This window comes from Nesoenas mayeri (genome assembly GCF_963082525.1).
Source record: "Nesoenas mayeri genome assembly, chromosome: 1".
Classification (NCBI taxonomy): Eukaryota; Metazoa; Chordata; class Aves; order Columbiformes; family Columbidae; genus Nesoenas; species Nesoenas mayeri.
The window spans coordinates 207,947,416-207,968,914 of NC_137541.1; positions in this window are offsets into that span (position 1 = coordinate 207,947,416).

Below are 21,499 nucleotides of genomic sequence, written 5' to 3' on the forward strand. Positions count from 1 at the left end.
TAATAATATACCTCTGTTAAGCTGTAAGATGCACTTCATTGCTGCCCAACTGAAGGGTTGGGAATTTAGCATTCTGCTAAACATTGCCTTTAGAATGTTTACTTTATTCTAAAGCTTCCTTTCCTCAATATGCTCGTTCCCTGCAAACAGAAGACTGTCATCACCTGTTCTCTACTTGTTTGCATGCTAATAGCTCTTCTCCTCTCATTAATTAATGAATAGTCAGCAGGGAATTGTCTCTTCAGGCTCATTAAAGAAATGGACACTAAAATGATATGAAAGCAGCTGCCTCCTTTCTGTCATTCCCTTCTGACGGCTATTGCTTTCCTCATCACCACTTAATTATAACACTGCTTTGATTAGCAGTCCGGTTACTTGCTGCAGCTGCATTTGGAGATGGAAATCTTAACTACACAGTCAGGTTTAATTGATATTCTCATCAAACTGTTAACATTGTAAAAAAAACGCAGCACTTCAATACATCAAGCTTGTGTACGTATATTAAATCCTTCTGGAAGTTTTTTTGACCTTGTAGGCAAATTGAAAAGACATGTTGTTTCTTGAAGCTTTCTAACAAGCCACTGATTATTAGCTGAGCTCATTTAGAAACTGGAGATAAAATTTGTGAAAAATCTCAGGCCAGAGATCATCCTAAACAGAAACTCTTTGATCACCATTTGGGTACTTAAATGTGAAAGCTCATTTCTATGCTGAAAAATTTTGAAATTATTTATTTTACAGAAGGAGATGAGATTTTCACCTAAAGATTTCTAATAAAAAACTAATGTCCATGAAAAGAGTAAAGTTATGTTGGACAGATAATCTGTCTCATGGCTGGTGTAAATTACCAGCTTGAAAGATGCTCTAATTCATAGAGGAAGGATGATTGAACCAGATCTGCCTATACATACATTTATATATAACCTGTGCTAGGCTCAGGGTCTAAATTCTAACTCATATCTTGCTGTTAAATTCTTATTTGTAGACAAACCACATTGGGACAGGCCCCTGCACTGTGAGGTGGCTGAGACGTGCTGGTCCTCTGCTACCATAGTGTTAAAACAGGAGGACTCTTGCAGCTTTGAGTTAACATAACAAGTACTGTTGTTAACTGCCTATTAACAGCTGGTACTTCCACTTAGATTAAATCAAGTCTGGGACCTGGGACTAAGTGAGACATGAGCTACAGGACAAGGGGAAAGTCTTTGGTTTGGTGTCGACTTGTGGTACACACATGTTCAAGTTCAGCCCAAAGAAGAAGGGAGGAGACCATTTACCATGGGCCATACCTGAAAGCACCCAAAATCACAACTAGCAAAAGCAAATCTTTAAACTCTCGCCCTAAAAATAGTATATTGAGCCCAATTCTGGAATGATCTGAAATGAACTGGAAAGACTTCAAACCTCTTTGTCTCTTAGTACATTAATTTGTACTTTGGACTGGATTTATGCTTTCATTGTCAAACATAATCACCTTTTGATGACAAAATAATTCCTTTCAAATTCAACTGTTACCTTATTTATATAAATAAAAAATCCTTATGTGCCTTGGCTTGACCTTGAAAACCTGTAAACTTTGCTTGGAGAATTTCCCATTAGAACTTTTGCAGTCAGAACAAATTTTTGTGAATCTAGAGTTTCTGATTAATCTGCAGTGAATCAGGAATTTTAAATCCTAATTTTATTTCATTTCATTTCATTTCATACTATGATGAACTTGTTAAGGCCATCTCCCAGTTGTCTCCAGTTACTGCATTGTTGGAACATCATTTGTTCCCATTTTGCAACACTCTTCTCTGTGGGAACATCCTCACGTGTCTATGAGTTCTGGTCTGGATTCTCCCCGTTTATGGTAGCGCCTTTGTTTCTATTTTGGAGCTTCAATACCTAAAAATCAGGGAGATTTTTACTAAGCTTGGTGTATAGGACTCATAACTTATTATAGAAACTAGTAATGGTGGGTTCAGAAAAACCCTAGGTAAGACACCTTTCTTATTAAACAAACAGGTTATCTAGACTTTTGCTGTAAACATTTTATGTTGTTCTGTTGAGCAGAATCATAGCTTTTCTACTCTACACAGATAAATTTGGCCTTTAAAGTGAAGCAGCTAGATTTTGAAAAAAAAAAAAACAGTTACAACTGTTTTGAAAAAGCAGTTACAACTTCACTCCCCCTCTTCAAATCTTCACTTGAAATGCTTTCAAGTTTTGTTGATAGTTGGTGCTGTATCACGTTAAATATCACTACTTTCAGTAAATAATCTAAAATATTTCCTTTCTTCTTTCAAGTGCTTAGCTTTTTTCTTTCTTTGATAGGCTGTGATTGCACTATACTATTCTGTATTAATTGAATAATGTCTCCCTTTGAACTGTCTTGTCACAGCAGCTTAAAAATGTAGGTAGCTAAGTATATCATGTGTATTACAATTTTCTCCAAGTGTGTGGGGGCTTCACATTTATTATTAGGATTATTTAGAAATGCCATGGCTCTACCAGAAAGAAAAAAAAGAAAAAATCATTCTCTGTAGCAGTTTGTAACCTGGCTCCAAGTATGGGTATCTCAGCTGTCCTAAATTAGATGAAATTAATTTAAGCTTAAGAAGATGATTCACAGGCATGCTATAAAGTTCATTGTGCAAATACAAAGCTTCTAGTGGCTTCAGTAGATGTGGTTCAAATTCAAATGAAGCAGGATTCTAACATGAAACAACTGCTTCAAGCCTAGTCCACATCTACTGATTGCTGTATTATCTAGCTTTATTTTTTGAACAGAAATTGTAATAATTGTGTTCACTAAAGATGTTCCAGCTATCAATTCCTTTAGGGCTTACCTTTGCTGAACAGAAGTTTCTGGAGAGCCATTCACTAAATCAAGCATCTTGTAAAGTAAACAGGCTTATCAATCGTTTCACATAAACAGCTCAGTTATCCTGTGACAGAAGTGCTTTTACTTCTCAGGGAGGTTAAATATGAATTTATTTCATATAAGTGAAAAGTTTTACCTCTAATTAAACCTAAATGTTTCCCATGTGTACATCTCCTTTTGCGTATGCTGATCTCTAACCTTTAAGTCATTAAGTGATTTATGCCTCTGAGATAATTTATTAATTATAATACACTTTTATTGTTAATTAAAAGGTGCAGTTGGCATAGTATTTGATATTGTTGCTAAATTAATTCATTAGATCCTTGAAAGTAAAAGCCAAGATATGACCTTCCTATAATGTTATACTTGATGCTGTTGTTCCACAACAACTGCTGTAACATGTAATAATCGAAGGAGTGCATCAACTGCAGAGGAATCAGGTTATCTAGCTGCTAGTAAAGATCTCAAGATGGGAGATGAGAGCAAACTATTAGATTTAAGATCTGTGTCCACACTTTTATAAAGAAAAGGACCTTGTATTAAGGGAAAATGAGAAATAAAACTCCTGACAGAGCGGAGAAAATGCATAAGGAATTTTTACTTAACCATGCAAGCAGATCAATCTGTGTTTTGTACCACTGCTCTAAAAAAAAAAACAAAAAACAAACCAACAAACCAACAAACCTACTTCTTTTCTAACACAAAAGTAAAAAGTAATAGGTAACTTGAATTAACCTGAGTTGGATTGTTTTTCATTTAGAAAAATACAGTGTATAGGTCTAAAATGAATGTGTTTTGATTGAAGCAACTTGTGGTTAGAGCCCTATTGGAAGTCCTGTGATAAAAACGCTTCTTCATCTGTGCCTCACTGCTTGAAGAGTCTTGCTGCTGGGATTATTGACAGTGGTTGGCAGTGTGGTCAACTGCAGCTATTTCTACTCGGTCAGGAATCTGAGATTTTCCCAAGGCAAAGAATTTTTTTGGCTTTTTGGACACACTTGGTATTTGTGTTGCCTTGGAGAATACGATAAAGAATACTTCTGCAATACAGATATAACAATATTTGGGTGGAAAAATCAGTTAGCATGTAGTCTTCAGTCCAGCAGACTTCAAAAAGGCTGCAATAAGTTCAGAAAATTCCTGGTATTACTGACATCTTCCTAGGTAACGATGCCCTAGCAGCTCCTAATATGCCAACATTCTGGTTTGCTCTTCCCCAGATCTGTTCCAGTTTTACCAAAAGTCCCTGTGACAGAGCATCTGCTTTGTTTTCCCTGTACTACTTTTTCATTTGTGTATATTCATGTTTAGTTTTGGTACCTCTTCTTTGGCTAATACCAATATGAAAAAAACCACACTGTGTTTGGGCCATACATGTATTTGTGGCCAGTGTATCTTCACAAATGATTTTCTCTATGGTTAATTCTCATGCATCAGTCTGTTCTTGTTTGTTTGTTTGTTTGTTTATGGGGTTTTTTTGTTGTTGTTTCAGTTTGGTTTGGGTATTTTTGTTTGTTTTTAGAAACTCAGAAAAATATATCTTACATATTTATTGCTGGGTTTTTAACTAATTGATCAGCAATTGAAATCAGTGGAAAAAATACTACCATGTGAGAAGGTGAGTGTGAAGATCATGTAGTCAAGTCATTATTTGCACAAATTATATTATTTGGACTAATATGCTTTATAAATGAAAAGATTAAAAAAAATAGGAACAACCTAAGTTGTTATGTAGAAAATGGTTAATGAGTGAGAAATTCTTTCTAGCCATATTTTTCATCTAATTCAAAGGCTCTTGAAACTAAATGGTATTATTATAGATTTCATTTTTTCAGTTTTGATTTTCTGTTATGGTGATTTTTTTCAAAACATAACACTAATGTGATCAGAACATGACAGCAACATTCTTTCAGAATTATGCTTGGGTGCAGTGGTCACATTAGAAACTGGCATGCTACCCTGAATCCTTTTTAGCAGTGTATGTCAGTTAATGCTACGGAAATAAAATGTTTAGTCATGAAGGACAATAGGAAGGTGCTGTCTTGTGTCAAAGCAAGAGCTCAAGTAGAGCTGATAGGTAAATAATTCATTTCAAAAATAATTTTTTCCCCTACTTCTTACCCTGCTCATTTCCAGTTAATTGGAAAGAAATTGTCCTGTTGTGGGTACAAAAATCCTGTTTACCCAGATACAAAAAAAGGCTTTTCCTGGTCCTTTGAAACAGAAGTTCAAATCAAACCACCATCAAACCTGTCACAAAACATATTTTTCAGCTCTTTAGGAAAAAGGAAATTTGAAATTTGAATTATAATAATTTGACTTGTTTTGATAAACAACACAGTAGAAGGGACACATAATTGTTTAAGGAGAAAGAATAATCATAAATATCTTCCTTCATACTTGTGAAAAATAAAATAAACAGATATGCATCCCATGCTATATATGAAAACAGCTTCTCTAGTAAGGAAAATAAAAGCATCAGAAGGATAAAGAGTTTCCAAAGCCATGAATGTGAGTAAATATGAACAGAAGGAATGTAGGGTTATTTGGGGTTACCACAGCAACCCAAATAAAATGGATTTTAATGTCGATCTGTTTTTGTGAGATGCAAATGAAATACACAGATGCTTTAGAGAGGGTGAAATTTAACAACTCTGAAACTTTGTGTATTTAAAAGCATAATATAAATTTTAATCGGCATTTCCATATGTGAAGTTCTGCAGATGGAGCTGCAGAGCTCACAGAAATACAACATTTATGCCAGTGTTTGTGCCACTGGGGCTAATAAGTGTCTCACAAGGACAAAAGTGAAAGCTGCTATAAACACTGGGATCAGTACCATGGCAAAATGCCGACTTCCATCCCCTGCCACCTTCCATAGACCTTCTGCTCCTTTTCTACGGCGTATTTAAAACACGACTTTTTGGCAGTTCTGAGCTGTGTGGGATTTGGGAGGATATATGTGAAGACAATACATTTCCTGTATGTTGCCTCCAATGAGATGTGACAGGACTTGATGATCAGATGATCATTCCAGTCTTTTTTTCTCAAGAAACTCTTGGCCACTGGAAGTGCTACCTTACCTTTAAGAAAATGACTCCTAAAGAACCCTTAATGAAGCAGCTGATAAGTTACCATTAGCAAGTTTCTTGTTACAAAGACTTATTTTGAAACTAATGAAGTCACACTCTAAGCTTCACTGAGTGAAAACAGTACTCAGGGGGCTCTTGAACAGTGGCCAGAAAAATATAAAACAAAATTAAAGAATTATTGGATTTATTTGTTCACATAGCAGATAGGTTGCTGAGATTGTGACAATTTGTATTTTCTCTTTGCACTCGGGCTACTCAGCTTTCAAAAGAAGGATCTACTAGATGATCAGCCATTGACAGAACTTATTGTTTTTGTTCAAATTTTGAGGAAAAAAAAGTAAAGATCATTGCATTTCAGACAAGGTGTATTTAGCAAACAGCTTCCCCTGGAGCTTTGTACTCCACATAATTACATTTTGCATACAGTAATTGAAACTTTTGAATACGTCAAACTGTGTGTTTTCACAAACCAGCAGTAATCAACTCAAATTATTTAAATTCACCATTTGACATAATTGCTATAAATATGACAGAAAAAGTTATTTCTAGGGTGTATTACTTCATCAGTATATCAAATGACTACCTAGGGAGATAACTGCATTGTGTTACCGTTGAAATCCACAGGATAGCAGCACTCAGTACTGAATTCTTGTTTCTCCACAAATTCTATTTAGATTTACTAAAATCGAATTGCAAGCTCTGTGGTCTGGGACCATCCTTGTACCTCCCTCATTCAGAAATTTCCATAAAATCAAACAACTGGAAACTGCTGGCGAGAAGCTCAGCAGCTATCAGCAGGAATAGCTTTACTGAAGTCAGAAAAACAACGGTGATTTTTACCAATAGAGAATCAAAATTGCATTTCAAGGGAGAATACCCATGCTGGTTGCCCTACATTGCTGCAATAGACTTGTAACCTCCACAAAGACTACTCCAAGACCGGAGATTGTACTATTTGTTGTGCATTTCATGTGTGACAGAAATGGCTCTCTAGGGATTCATGAAAGTCAAACGCTGATTCTAGTTTCCAGCCCTCTGAACCTTTGAGGTGGCATCAGTCCCTGAGAAAAAGATTTCTGCAACGTGTTTGCTTTCAGAAGGGCTGTGAGGATTGAAAGGGAGAAAGCAGGGGACTGGAATGGGTCTGGATATCCTAAATTATGGTTAAATGTTTCCTAATATAAGGTCGAGAAGTTCATTTATCCTAACCTGTTGGCTGGCTGGCAAAAAGGCACACAGGATATTAATTGATAATGCGTACTATTCATGTTGAAAACAATAAATAGAGTCATTACAGGAAACGGACTCGTAAGAAAATATTTGTACAGTGATGTTACGGAATATGAGAACTTTCCAGGGGTCTTGTACAACAGCTCAGTTCTGACTATTCTTTAGTAGTCCCTGGAGGTAAGATGAATAAATGAAGAGGAAAGACAAAGCAGAAAGCCATGCAGATAAATTTTCCATCCATTTAATTGTATTTGTGTGGATTAAAAACCAACCAACCAACCAACCAACCAAACACAGCAAACGACAAACAAAAAAAACCAACCAAAACACGTTGAAACTGCCTCTGTTGTATCACGGATGTTAAAGAATAATGTAATGACCAAATGCCTATTACTGCAGTAGGAAAACAAGAAGAGCAGGCTGCTTAGACAGGATTGTTGTCTTTTACTTCATTCCTCTGACCGTATGGCATGAGGTTGAATTTCAAGTTGTGAAATAATCTTGTTTGTCACTGTAAGTTCCCTCAAGGGTTAGAGTTCCCTGTGGACATTTCCAGTAGTGGTGCTCTGAAGTTGCTGGATGCAGAGAAATGTCTTAGAAAGGAAAACTAACTTATTTATCATTATCTTTCTTATCTTTTTTTTTTAATTTTTCTTTTTCTTTTTTCTTTTTTTTTTTTTTTTTTTTTATGGACATACTGTGTGTTTTACTTCTACAGACTGTGCATGTATATGTATCTGTATATCCACAATATTTCCTTTTCTAAAAAAAATATCTGTCCAATACTTGGTTTAAAAAGAAAATATAGAAAGAAACATGTAGCTAAATGCTCCAGTTATTAATCATGTATCACTGATTCAGCCTGTTTCATGAGTATGAGAAGTACTCATCTGGAAATCCAACACAGCAATGGTTTCTCAAAACCTGAAGCTTATTCTTGCTACAGAACGGCCACATGAGTTGTCCAGTAGCATGCAAACATCTGAATGTTAAAGGTACTCAAGTGTTGTTTTAATCAATATAATGATTTAAACTGAAGTTACGCTTACCCTCTATCTAAAGCCAGCAGATTCTGAGAAAAAAGCCCCAGGCCATTGTGCATTGAGACACATGAGTAATTAGTGGAGAATTTAGATGGAATTAAAAGTATTCCAAAAAGTAGGATTAATTCAAAAATTATAGTTAACACATTGTAAGATGAGGAGATGTTCAGACAGAATGAAAATGAAGAAAGCACAGCATGTTGTGCCTTAAAATAAAGAACTGACACAAACTACTTCAGTGGAGGGCATGTAGCAGGGGGATTACATCCTTTCCACTTGTCACATAATATTCTCAGATGAAACTCATAAATAAATATGCCACTCCTGCATTGCATGTCCTCCCACAAGACTGTCAACGTAGTGAGGGGTATGAATAAAACTGGAAACCTGGATGGGAGGATCTTGGTTTGCACAAAAGGATGGGAAGAATATTGACTTAGAAGGATGTTATGGTTTTTCAAGTTCTACACAGCCTTCACTCAAGCACAGGGTGCAGAGAGAAGACACATGGGCTCACAGATTAAAGCAAGTGGCTCTTATGGACTTGTAATCATCTAGGAATCAAACAACTGGATGTTAGCCTTCACTTGATCTTCTTTTTACTCTCCTATTAGGGCAATTATTTTCTGAGTCCCTTCCCCAACCCTGACCTCAAGCAAATTTTCTCCTTCCATAGGAAATAAAGAGGCCTTGGAGGACTGCAAAAATCTTTGGAATGGATGGAATATCATTAACACACCGAGAGCCATGGCCTTTGCCCCATAAGAAACTATTAAAATGTTTGTAGAGAGGAATTATGGGTTTTCAGAGTATATGACATAAAACCATATAAACAAAATTAATTTTATATATTTGTTCTCTTTAGGTGTGAACTCTGGGGCTGTCATATGAGGGAACAGGAGTTGGACTCAATGATCCCTGTGGGTCCCTTCCAACGTTTTTTTGTCTTTTTATTTTCCATCTTTATGCCAGTTAGTGAAATTAAGGAGGTAAACGACAGATAGATGCAGTCAGATGTGCTTTTATACATACATTGTACACATTAATGGCATATATATGTACACAGAATTATAGCTAGGTCCCGGGTCTTTTCAGGGAGTCATCAGGAGAACCACAAGACAGGGCTGCAACATAGGCCACAGGTCCAGGAGATGGGACCAAAGACATGATGCATCTATGGCATAGCTGAGATAGAGTCTAGGAGCCATGTGCGAAGAGGGCAGTCAGGCCAATTAAAGCTAATTAGTGTTCTCAGGCTCCTAAGATAGGCATTAATTAATATAAATCTAATTAATCGTAGATTTTTTTAATTTTTTTTTTTTTTCATATTGGTATCACTCCTGCCAGCAAACCAAGAGGACTCTTGGTTGGTAGGCAGATTTTACGCTCTACACCAGAATAAGTCCTTTAATTTAAAATGTATCATTAAATGTGTATGGTTGGGAACAGAAAGTTGGGGAGTTTCTGAAGTATGTGTTCTTGTACACCTTGTTGGAGTTACATAAAATAAAGTCTAATTTGAAATGTAGTGATGTCAAATTCAGCAGTGGGCATTCACAATTAGGGATTTGGCTGCCTGATGTCTCATCCAATGTTGGTTTAGAAGCTTACACCTGTAATTGAGGTTGACCCTTCTGCAAGTCCATCAGCACAGAAAATGAGTTATGATTGTTTATTATATTTGTACTAGCAGCTGCTTTCAGAATATATTTACTGGACTAAAAAATGCTAAGTATATAGGAACATGTAATCCTGGGATATTTTATATTTCAGAAAACAGTAAGAAAGTCCAAAATAATATTAACAAGTCAAGGCCTGTATCCCCCTCTTTTATACCAGTCACAAACAAGAAACTTATTTACAAGAAGACTTATTGCTATTATGGTTACAAGTTCTGTCAGAATTATAATGCAGCTTAACAAATAGATTTGTATTAGTGATGCATGCTAATGGTTGGGTTATCGCCTGAAAATGTGACACTCCTATTAACACATCTCAGTTTATGTTCCCTAATGAGCATTCAAATTTATTTTAAAAGACAGTGAAAAGAAAATTATTACATATTAAACAGTTGCTACTTGTTTAGCACATTTACTAAAGATTAACAGCAACAAGGGCTGTTCTCATTTGCATAGAATCTATCTACCAGATCTTCCTTTGGTTTCTGTTAGCACAGACACCTTTAAAACAGTTGCAGATGTACTTTCAGGGATGAAATAATCACACCAGTTTAATGCAATCCAGTTTATCAAAAACTTTTAATAACTCAGATTTAAGGAAATCTTTATATTCACTGTTTTAGTCTCTCTACTGTTCCAAGTTGCATTTTACTAATAGGTAAAAAAAAAAAAAAAAAAAAAAAAAAAGCTGAAGATAATTGGTTTTTTAAAATATCAGGTATGCCCATTGCCTATAGTGTATAGTGACATTCATTATATTTAACTTATTCATCCTAAACCCTAGTGTCATACTGTGCTACCTGAATGTATTTCAATAGTCTCTTCCAGACATCCTGATAAATCATTCTTTTGTACTATTTTCCTGGAAGGCTTTGAACACAAGAAATAGATCTGATTTTCTATTTACTCCAGTTTTGCATTATAGCTTCTGGGACTCTATTTTTGGAGTAATTTGCAATTTTTGACTAACAAATTAAAACAAATATTTGAACACTGATGTTATGAATTGTCTTATAGGCTATGCCAACCTGGACTTCCTAGAATACATTGTTAACTCCTTCTTGAAAATTCTTCAAGGTTTCTTCTGTCTAAAGTCAGTTCTTTATTTTACAAGTACACTAAGTAGGCATAATTTGTGAACAAAAGCAACAGAATCTTGTACAGTCTTATGCATTAAGGCCCTATTACTATTCTAAACTGCACCACTCCTGCCATCCTTTGCTGTAATTATGATAAACTGATTTTCATATTCTATAATCCAAGAGAGTGCTAGGAGTTTAGCTATTAGACACTGTGTTGATACTAGATTTACAGCTCCTATTTCTCTTCATACCTTATTCAGCTTCATTGGAGAGGCTAGAAGTGTGGCTTACCTTCTGGTCCTCAATGCTAGCATCCTCATGATTTACCAGGTCTACAAGATGAGGAGGAACAATCACCCCTTTGAGACAAGATACCCATTTGGATCTTTGGAAGAGAAAAAGAACATTTTTTTTTCTATATGATCACCTTATACCACATAAGCTAGACAAGTTATTCTTTCCTTCTTACTTTCATACGCCCATCTGAGCTCTATGTTTCCCAGTTAAGTGGTTTAGTGGCTTTGTGTGTTGTTGTCAGAAAGCAGCAGAACAAAGAGTAGTGATACTGATATGCTTCAACATGTAGTATAGGATAAGTGTAGTACAATACCTAGGCAGATGAAGGAAGGATATCTTCTGAGCTCATAACATGTAAAATCCTAAAGAAAACTGCATATAACCAAACAAGATTGAAAACAATACATACATTTATTCAGATTGCATAAACTAATGGGGTTTTTTTGAGTGCAATTTAGGTGTCTGTATTTAAATGTCTGACCCTATCACTTCAAAACTGAATGCATTTTCCTTTGCACTCTATAAAGAACAGAGTGTGATGTTTGATTTCATTTTCTAAATACTTTCACAAATACATCATTTAACATTTATCCTTCCATAGTGTGTTCATAGCCCTAGCTTTGAACTTAAGATGCCATGTGTTTCTCTACACGGAGTGAACAGCTCACATAAGAACAAGTATCTTTATCTCAACCTAGCTCAAGATGGAATTTCTGCAAAAGGAACTGCCTGCTGCTTTGGGGTGATATTTAATGTATGAGGGAACAGGTATTATTATTTTATTTATTTATTTATTTATTTATTTTTTAAGAATGTCGACACGAGCCTCTCTTTAAGCATCTGTAGGTTTTCCTTAGCAGCACTGTGAAGACTGAGTATACAGGTACCAAAGTGCAGATGTATAATTTACAGGAATTATTTTCAGTTTTGGTAGTTAGTACAGGAAGGTAAGAATACTGCTTAATAATCCTAACAGACAAAATAAATGCAACTGTGGACACAGACCTTAATCTGATCAGTGTTACTCAATGTGGAGCAATGTAAAGTGCTTGAATTGGCAAAAAAATATTTGTAGCTGGTTGTCAAAATCTTCTACCAGATAGTCCTACTCTGAAAATTTGTTTTCTTTTATGCATGCATTCACAAACACTCTTCTCCTTGAGTGACTGGCCAAGTGTGTAACATCCTTTTTTGAGTCATTAATAAGGAGTCAAAGTCACACTTAAGCCTCAAAAATAAATATGGGGAAAAAAAAAGGCTTCTTATAGCCTGGAAGTTAATAAGGGAAAACAGGCTTCATAGTGATGGGAAAAGAATGTAAATTTAATTTTGTCCTGTCACTAACATTAACTATAATCTGTGCCAGAGGCCTAAGAGACAAAAATATCTCAGACCACCAGTTATCTTTATAGCTGGCCTGACCTCTCACCTAAGAAATCTTAAAAATTGTTGATTCCCAGAATTCTAGAAGTACAGAAAATTGATCATTTCACATCAGACTGCTTATTTCACTTCTCTCTACATGTTCAATGCTGGCCCCAGCTGAAGCCACAACAAGGGGGGAAGGCAGAACCCATCGTGTTCCACGGGAAATCATCTTGTGCAGTAACTCATCCACATTGGACCCTCTTTGCAGCACAGCCAAAAACTGTAGCACTATTGCTGGAGTGTAATCTAATTGACTTTATAGCATGTACAGTGTAGACAAAATGGGAAGGGCTCAAGATGTGAAAGACACCAGGTGACTGTGGTCAAGTCTCATCCTTGTGTTTGTAGGTTTGACACTATGGGAGGGCAGTACTAAGCTGTGCAACGTGTGTGGACCTCATTTCTGCAAAATGTGAGAGATTAAAGGGTGGTCAGCCATGCTCTCTCCTGTGTTTTGCCTTCTCAAGGTGGTGTGTAGAGGGGGAATTATCTGCATCTCTGCATTGTTATGGATTAACAGGGAACCAGCCTGAGTTTTCTTTATGTAGTCTTTTGTTACCTCAACACAATAGTAGTAGAAGCAGTTTTTGAGGTTGTATGCTGGAAATGTTAAAGTTTACAGCTCAGCACAGATTATGTGTTTGCTGGTGCTCTGGCTTTGACTCACTCAAATGGTCCAGCCTGTACCAGGAGGTGTAACGAAGAAATGTTCTCCACGTTCTTTGCTTTTCTACCTCAGAGGTAGAGTAAAACGTTGGCTGGGTATATATTGTTACATCTTAATCTCACACAGTAGATTCTATACAAGTGACACATGGAAAATTCTGATCTATGTTACCCGTCATACTGCAAAGAAATATTTGTGGTGCTTTGCCCTTTGCTCAACTAGAATGACCTTCGTTTGGATAACATTATAGTCATCATGGGAGAAGGGACAAGAGACAGATTAGCCTTTAGAAAATGCTTTAAAAATCTTTTTCTGGGTGCTGTATGAAGTATCCTTGGAGTTTTGACATGTCCCTGTCACTTTTACTTATATCCTCTTGTCTTTCACTTCCATTCTAAGTGGGGATACTGATATACCATGGTGAATTAAAGAACAAGCAAAGGTAAAAATACTACAAAACATGGAAATTATATCTGCATGTACCCCCCCCCCAAAAAAAAAAAAAAAAAAAAAAAAGAAGACTTTTACAGGCATATTTTTTTAATGTTTCCAAAATGAATCCTAATTCATAAGGGTGGGTTTGGTAGAAATGGACATGATAGTTTTCTTTTAACTTAGCTTGGAAAAATGTGATGTTTGTGATGCCACCTGAACTTATTGTTAAGCATAGGATGTTCAGATCTCTCAGACCTCTCAGATCTACTTCCCAAACTAGTCTTGATGAGTTTTTTCTTTCTTTTAATATGGTTACCATTTTAAAAATCTGTGCGTTTTTCTTCTCAGTTATATAAGAAATCAATTTATCTAGGTAGATATGCAGTAGCTAGCAGAATATTTTTGTATTTTATATAGTAGGTATGTTTCCTACTCATCCTGAGACTGCTTTATGCATTTATAGATTGGAGGGAGGGGGCTCATCTCTGATACCACTGCTGGCCTTTGCTCTTGCTGTTCTATTTCATCTCATGACTTACACATGAGGTACTCAGTCACCTACGCACTCACAGATCAGAACAAAAGTTCCAAAATGTCAAAATGTCACTGGAGAAAGAACAAGGGAACCTGTCAGGTACTCTAAAACACTGATGACAACCATGACTTACAGCCTCTGGTGTTCTGACACTATGGTATAAAATAAAGATCCTGTGGATGATGGATCTGGAGCATTATAATGCCATACATTTTTTCCCTCAAAAGCTTATTTAAGGATACTTATGCAGAATGGCTGTAAAAACATTGTAGTAACTGAGAAAGGAGAATATTTTCAATTAGTTTTGCATGCACTGTATGCAGGTAAAGAGTATACAGACCACCAGATTATCATTTGAACTTCCTCTGTGTCTTTTTTTCTGACATAAATTTATTATGTTCAAAGACAACATTGACTAATGCTATTTATTTTCTAGGGTAGGCATAAACATATATGTGTCACTGTTTCCCATTGAGGAATTCAGCTGTGCAAAATCATTGCTGGCAAATACTAATGTACTCCTTCCTTTACACTTTGTCATCTAATCTATCTAATCTTACGGCCAGCCATGGGAAAGGAATTATCTTCTGCAATGCAAAGATCTCTCCCTTGAACTTTCTGTGACAGTGACAATGTCCTGTCCTATACTTGTCTGCAGGGAACGTGATTATAGTTTCATTTCTTTGTATGCTGTTCCCTTTCCAGATGATTGAGAGTAAATTTGATAGTCAGGTTTTCAAGTCAGCTTGTCTCTCGAGCTTCGTCCTTATAGTTTAGGAGGTGGGAAAGAAGTAGAGAGACAATCAAAGCTGATGGCTTCCTATTTCTGTATAATGTGTTTCTATGAAATATGAAGGACTTTGTTTTTAGGGTAGCCATGAGCACATTTTTATTATGCCAACGATTTCCTGTCTCTCCAGCATAACATTGCTTATTCAGTTCCTCATTCTCTTCAAATTACATGTGAAATTAATTTAACCTGATGTCAGAATCAGGATTCAGTTGTCTATATGCAGGTTTCTTCTACCATTTGAGATATCCTGATATACTTGAGACATCCTTAAGGAAGTCATGGATGTAACACAGTAGATTTGTATCCCATTGGAGCACTAGCTGAAAGACAAGTTCACATAGTTCACCCAGAAATATATAAATTCTGGATTTTGAATAAGGACCTGAAACCCATCTTGAAAGTTAGATGAGGTCAATCCTAACTTTAGAAAAACTACAATGGCAGCTTTTAGTCAATTATACCTTGTAACCATCCTGTAACACTAAGTGGGGTTCATAAGATGATGCAGATATTTTCACATTTTTGGTATGGTTTAATTTTATTTAACATCTGTTAATATTATTTGCATAAGTATGACTTTTGCAGACTAGTTACATGTTGAAAAAAAGAAGGAAACATTAGGCATAGACTTTCAGGTAAAGAACAATGTAAAGGATGGTGTAAACTTCACCACAACTAAGAAATAGTTTTTCCTAGGTCTAATGGCCTGTTTGTTTGGTTGACTAGCGAGACCATTTGTAGCAGCACCATCTAGGGGCTACAGCTAATAATAGTGTTAAAATGTAGGGAAATTTCCAAACCCACTTTTCTGTCTCACTGGCACAGCTACATCGTTGAATAAGATTCATCTGGAATTTTAATATTTCTTTGTTCAGTGAGCTTCAGTGATTCATTTTTCTCTGAAATATGGAGATGTGAGAAAAAAGAAAGAAGTTTTGACTTGATTTTTAAATGAAATGGCTTGGTGAAAAGCTGGCTCCACTGAAAGCAATGCAAAAGCTTCCATTGATGTCTAAGAGCTGAGATTTCACTTGATTACTTTTCCTGTTTAAACACATTCCTCCTTTAACGAAACACATTTACATCTGTAACATCTGAGACAGACAATTCTAAGGCTTAATCTTTCTGTAGCATCTTTAAACTTGAGTTGAGGAGTTGAAAGCAAATCAGAAATAATAAACAGACATTTATGCTTTCTGCTCAAGAGACTGTGCAGAAATGTATTGCTCTGTTTTGTCTGATTCCCTTTCCTTTCCAACACATAAAACATTTCATCCATCAGTAGCTACTGCCTCTAAGCCCAAAAAGCTCCATAAATCCTGAAATATCTCTGTAATCTCTAATAAGAAAGAAAATATTTGAGACCTGACGTTCTTAAATTTCCTAGTGAATGCATAAGTAACTAATCATATCCATAGAATTAAAGTGATAGAATTAACAGCATCAGAAAATTATAAGCAGCAATTAGGGTCCAGCTTCAACAATCCTGTTGTTTTGTTTTTCCCTCCTACCTATTCTATTTGAAAGGTTTTAGGTACGGGAATACTCATGATAATGTTCTCATTGTCAATTACTAAGCCTTTAATGGATTTTTAGAATAAATTACAAAATTATGCAGAAAGCTAAGATACTACAAAAAGCCAAGACACTGTGAAGAAAAAGCATATTTGCTTTAATATTATTATTAGCTTCGATTAGGTCAAAACAGGAATGTAGGTAGTACTTACTACACTTGGGAATAGAAAAAATTGTTGGTAAAAGAGGAGGAAAAAAAGAAGAGGGGAACAAAGAGCTGAGGGGATTATTGAGATGTTTGAGCTTTCTGTTTAGCTGATGTGCTCCTAGATTTCACTGTGGACTGCCCAAAGCTCAGTCCTGGACAGCACACACTGAAAGCTGCCAGAGTATCCTCAATCTGTTTGACATAGTGACTGCAAGGCTTCTTTAGCATGGGAATTGACTGAGGAATATTCAGCTTAGCAGTTTGCATGAGGATTAAATTTTTGCCCTGATGCTTTATCTGAAAATATCTGCTTGACTAGGAATCCTAATGCAAATGTTTGCTATCCTTGCTGGTCCATCACAGGGAGTTTTTATGTTGAAGCTAAAGTGCAATTGATGAGGGAAGGGAAGATGTCTGATTATGAGCTTCCCAAGTACTTTTATTATATTTGGGTTCAGACCAGACACCACTTTTGACCAAGTTGAATGTTTATAGTATTATAAATTGTTTTGCTGTTAAGTTTATAGTTGCTCTCTTGGGAAATGAGTATGCTACTCAACTATAAGACAGCTAAATTGCAAATGTCAGGAAGATGTGCCAGAGAAGGCTAAGGTTGGACATTAGGAAAGGGTTCTTCACTCAGAGGGTGAAGAACAGGCTCCCCAGGGAGGTGTCATGGCCCCAAGCCTGACAGTGTTCAAGAAGAGACTGGACAATGTCCTCAGACACATGATGTGAACTGTGGGTTTGTCCTGTGTAGGGAGAGGAATTTAACTTGATGATCCTTGAGGGTCCCTTCCAACTGAGGTCATTCTATGATTCAATGATTCTATGAAATAAGAATGGCTTCTGCAGGCTCCCCATCAAGTCATTTTGAGGAGACTGACACTTGTAGGGTACAATTTGGAGCACCTTCCATGGTCTAAGGTAGTTTGAATAAACCCTAGTATGCCTTTGGATAAAACAGGTCTGAAAAGGCCTTGGTGTCCCAAAGATTCTGATTATAAAGACTCCCCGTACCAAATCTGACTTTCTGTGGCCTCCCATCACAGTGGTTTATTTTTAGTGTCAGGAGAGCCAGGCTGATGGAGATGAGTGTCTGTGTTGTGCATACTAGTCAAAGAGGGCATGTTACAGACCCTGAATTTCCTCCCACTCCAGTTGGAATAGGAGTGATCCTCACCTTTGTACCCTGGGGACATGGAGACACTCACAGCTGATCATATCCTGCACATATAGGACTAAAGTGAGTAAAAAGCTTTTATTCTGTGCCAAGTTACAGTGCCTGAGGCTTCTTTGAGCTCAATGTGTTGTCATTCCATTTGTGAGGGTTTTGCCTTTGTCTCTTGCTCGTAATTTTCATTTATTATAAGTATCATGGTGACTTTTTTCAATACAAATATGCTTCTGCTGTGTTTGTTAGTTTTGTTACCTGAAATCTGCATAGCTGAATTTGAATAAAGAATCAAGGTGTCACCAAGCAGGTTGTTATTTTCCTTTATTTATTGCTTAGCCAAGTGTACTTTGTTCATGTGCGTTTCACTATGTATGTCTATACAAACTTATGAGTTATTACATAAATCACCTGACAATTTCCCCATTATTAATTGGTCAATAAGATTGTGGGAGCACTGTGTGCTTTCTTTCTTTTTTTTTTTTTCTTGGAGAAATTGAGGAAACTTAAAATTCTCTTTCTTCCAGCATCATACTAATATACAGTTGTCTGTGAAAGCACACCTGCCAAGGCAAGAAATAATAGCATATGTTTCATATGGTGAATGTTTATGGAAACATCTTCACAGTATTTGCTTATTTCTTCAGAAGTATTGTTGTTTATGGATAATAAAAATTATCAGTAGAAAACATGAAGAAAAGTACAGTCACACAAAGCACTATCATTTTGGGTGGTTTAGCTTCTCAACAGCTTAGCTTTACCTTTGTAACCTGCTTCCTGATTGTTATTATTCTATCAATGGTGATAAATTGAAGGAGAAGGAGTAGTTGTTTAACTGAACTCATGCTTTTACTGAACATATTTCCATGTAAAATTAAAATCATCATGGTAGCAGTGAAAGTGTTTTAAAATTACAATTTGTTTAAATGTCTGTTGCTCTTCACAGCCTAGACAGAATTTCACTGTCTGGACTTAGCTCAGACCACGTCCTGATCCTGTTAGAGACAATATTTTCCAGATCACTTTAATTAAATCTGAATTTGGCTTGATATACAGATTCCATTGTTTGCATTCCTTTTAATCTAACAGTTTATCTTCTCACAACCACTTAGTTAACATTTTGTAATAGAAAAGTCTGGTTTTGGACATAAGTTGCTTGGCTTCAATACATTGGGAGCATCCATGGACCCATGCCACAGCTTTGTGTGTGACTGCTTTTTCATATCACCTTCAGGTCAATTTTTGCATACTTTAATGCACATATCAATGGGCTCCTCAGAAAGCAGGGAGCCATAAGAGGATGTCAAGTTTGCTGAGTTGCTATGGAGGTTTATGTCTGGCCTGTCTGCTAGAAAAAAATAAAATTTACACACCAACTGAAAAAGAAGTCAAGGGCATTCCTACTGTCCTGTGCACCAGCTTTAAAACACAGTAAATGAAATCAACATAAACACTCAGGTGTGTAAAATTACACATATATGTCTGTACTTGGCTGAGCCGGGGTCTTGTGTTGATATAAACGGAAAGATGAGGAAACCACTTTCCTCTTTAAAACATCTGAAGTCAAAGCTATTTCCTGCAGTTAGTCCAACAGCAAACTTCAGTGGCAGATTACAGAGAATTCAGAAAATTAGATTGGCATGTCCTGTTGGAAACGGGGATACAGCTTCTCCTGACTACCTCAGAAAGAAAGAGCAATGCCTCCCAAAGAAGCAGAAAACAAGACAGGTGGGGGAAGGAGGCTGAGATAGCTGAGTGGTAAATACAGATACAACCAATGCTTGAATAATTTATATGTACTCTGTGAAAGAGAATTTTCATCTTAGCCATACAAATTCTCCTTGATTTGCTTTGCTGCACATTTACATATCAGAGCTGAAGGTCATTTAAGAGTTATAGGGCAGAACCTTTCCATTTTCTTAATCACTTACAACTCTAATTTCACACTACATCAGTCCTTTTGGCTCACAGAGGCCATTCCTATTGCCATCTAAAAATCTTACAGCCAAAACCACTTACTCACTGTGCATTCAAAACAAGAAGTATCTATGATACTGTAGATAGAGAAAATAAACATAAACAACTATGGAAAAACAATTTTTGGATAAGGTAGAAGTGACTTTGCTTTTGCGCCTTTCAGGAAGCCCCAAGGCATCTCTGAGTAGTGCTTATGTGTCATTAATTCTGACCCTGAAGGTATATGGAAATTAGGAGATTACCAATCATTTTAACAGTGAAGTGGGGAACAGTTTTCTCAGAGTAGTAACGGTACAAAAAGCACTAGGTAGCAGCTACAAGCATTCATTTTTGGAACTGAGCTGCACCAGGTTAGGAAGACTTAAATTAGATTGACTCAATCCTCATTGTTTCAGTGTCCAAAATTGACTCCTCTGTATCTTTACATGGGGTCTCATTGCAACATCCCAGCTCTGTACCTGTTTAATTTTCTATTACTATGCAGACTTTAATGTAAATTCCAGAGTATAGCAGCTCAGTTAATACAAACATGTGTAAATTAGATGTTGTCTCTAACAAGATGTATGTCACTACATCTAATTATATATCATTGCATTTGAAGGAAAGAAAAGATTTAATACTAGATCATTACTTTTCCAGAGAGAATAAAATATGTCCCTGTGCCTTAATATCCTGCTTTAAAGATTATCAAATACTATGTATTTTCTTTAGGATTTTCCCATGTCCTATCTTTTTCCATATTCAGCATTTTTTTCCTTCTTTTATATATTGTATTTGGCATTTTAAATATTTTCTCCATGGCACCCCATGTCACTCTGATCCCTTAAAAACTTTACACCTTCTTAAGTCTTGTGTAATTTTGTTTGACTCAGCAAAATGCAGAAATGCAAGGTAAAATCCATCCATAAGATACAAAGAAATTTTCAAACTGCTTTTAAGTGCGCTGCTGATTTAAGTACTTAACCATATTGAGAGGCAACATTAGAGGGAAAGCTTTAGCCTTTGGATGAAGCTATGCATAACTGGGACATTTAACAAATAAATATTATAAGTAGCCCTCTCATGGTTTCAGTTTCTTCTATCTAAGCTTCTTACTGAGCACTAAATTCTGCCAGGATGTATGATAGCCTGGAAATCAACGTAATATTTCAGGTAGGCTGCACCAGAATATTCTATGTAGATGTTAATTACTCGTTTTATTAGAGTTTGGATTTAGAAATAAAAAACCCATGGTTTTTTTTACACTTCTTTGTAATTAGATGTAATTACTGACATTTCTTTCATAGCATGCTGTGACTTTGCTTTGAAGCAAGAACAGTGTTTTCTATCAGTGATTTCTAATATTTATCAGTTTTCCTACATTTCCTTGTGAGTTTCTCCACTGAAACTTCCCATTATGGTATCTCTGTTGTCATGACTGCAGTGCCAATCACTTTCTATAGGTCAAGAAATTTTGCATGAGTTTATTACTTTCCTTC